Source organism: Pinus tabuliformis, chromosome 4_2 (assembly GCF_031772625.1).
Source record: "Pinus tabuliformis cultivar Carrire ecotype Pingquan chromosome 4_2, CPIR1, whole genome shotgun sequence".
NCBI classification, from domain to species: domain Eukaryota; kingdom Viridiplantae; phylum Streptophyta; class Pinopsida; order Pinales; family Pinaceae; genus Pinus; species Pinus tabuliformis.
The window spans coordinates 1,067,548,103-1,067,550,339 of NC_142304.1; positions in this window are offsets into that span (position 1 = coordinate 1,067,548,103).

The window sequence follows — 2,237 nt, forward strand, 5'->3', positions numbered from 1 at the left end:
TTCCAGTGGGGAAAAGGTCAGGAAAAGGATTTCGAGGGGCAAAGAAGAAGACTAGTCAAGCACTAGTTCTGGCATTACCAAACTTGCAACAACCCTTTGAAGTGTAGACATATGCGAGTGGGTATGCTATGGGAGTTGTCTTGATGTAGGGAGGGAGGCTTGTATGCTACCTTTATGAAGTATATAATGGGGAAGTTCTTAACTACCCTACCTACGACAAGGAGCTCTATGCCATGGTGCAAGCTGTGAAGAAGTGGAAGCACTATCTGATGGGAAAGGAGATCGTAATCCACATATGTCACCAGTAGTTAGAGTACGTGGAGGCCTAGAGTAAGCTACTGTTAGAAACCTTTGAGCATCACTGAGAAGGAGGATAAATCAGTAGTGTGACTTGTACACAATTTTTACCAATTTAAACTTCAATTACTGAATCACACATATGTTAGTATCAACTCGTTAAACATGTGCATCGCATAAGCATAACTAAAAACCATAAGCATAAATATCGATAATAAATAATGCACATAGTCACATCATCACACATAAGACACAAGATTTCTAGTGGAAACCCTTTTGGGAGGAAAACCACCCTTGCTGTTGTTGCTCCACTCTGAATTTGTATTATGTCAAGTAATGGTATTTTACACAGCTAGTTGATTCCCATCAACATGGAGATTTGACCTCATATACAAAATGCCAACACCGATTGGCTAGGAGACTCGATTTTATTGATCATCACGGAAGACTATGTTCTCACATAGATCTATGGACTACCATATGCTGAAAGACACCACGATCAATCGATCATCAACCAACTATGAGTGGACTATCCAACTACCATTAGGTTGAGAAATTGTTCTTTTTTTGAAGCTTTGATATCCCTGCTCCTCCCTTATGAAGTCACTACTCCTCTACACTGTGCAAACCTCCTTTCATCTATTTTCAAACTCAACCCAAGACTCATTGCTCAATAATAATTCAACTTTGCAAACATGCTCTCAGCAATAATCTATCATCATCAAATCAAATATAAATACCACAAGAAGTATGCTCTCCAACCTAGCAAAATAGTGGCCATAATAAAACTAATACAACCATATATCAAACCCTCACATCAGATTATAACTGCTACATACTACAATTAGTAACATACAACACAATGGCTATTCACCAAATGTAATAAAATCTCCTGCAAAAACAAGTGTGAGAGTCACCAAAAAAATATATCCCAGCAACATGTAAATACTCTCCAAACAATGTCTACTACAATAGCTTTAAATTTGATCTGAATAGTGATGCCCTACTTCATAAATATACCCCATAAAATGCCACTATTCTCACTCACTGAAGCATCTATTATCTCAAATAGTTATGAAGCATACTCATGTTGGGTTGTGTTCTATTCTTTCCACGACTAGCCGACATAGTTAACCGGGGGGTTAGAGGGGGGGGGCAAAGCCCCCCCTTCATTGCATCGATTGTGTTGGGGGGGGGCAGCCCCCCTGTCCAGGGGTTTGAGGGCAACAGGTAGCCCCCTTCTACGGGGTCTGGGGCAACGCCCCGGGGAATTTTTTTTGGACCCTATATTAGGTTGGGCGAACCTACTTATGGTTTTGTGCATGGTTTTCGCACATGGTTTTGGATGCGATGGTTTTCAGTCCATGTTTTTGGACGCAATGGTTTTCAGCCCATGGTATTGGATGCTTCAGCATGTATAAATATGCATTGTAACATTGAAAGGAACATAATGAAAAATCAAGCTGGTAGTCCCGGTTTTGGGATCCAAGGGAAAACCTTCGTGTATATGTGTTTTATGTGTTATGCTCTCGCATTGTTTATTTTCTGTGTTTTAGAATTTGTATGCAGGTAATTTATGTACAAGTTTAAAACCTACATTTGGTATCAGAGCTAGTTTGGCTTCAATGGACGCCTTTGTTGCTGAGGGGTTTCGCTCGGGCCTATGGTAGACTCTGTTCAGTGGGATATCTGCGAGATCGATTCTGGTGGTGAAAGAAGATGGCGAGCAGTGGAAAGATAGAGATCGAGAAATTTAATAGTCAGAGTTTTGAGTTATGGAAACTCAAGATGGAGGATATGTTGGTGGATAAATATCAGTGGATCGCCGTAGATCTGGGCACTAAACCAATGGGAGTGTCCTATGAAGAATGGAAGAAGTTGGATTGGAAAGCAAAGAGCACAATACGATTGTGTGTCTCAGATTCAGTATTGTTGAATGT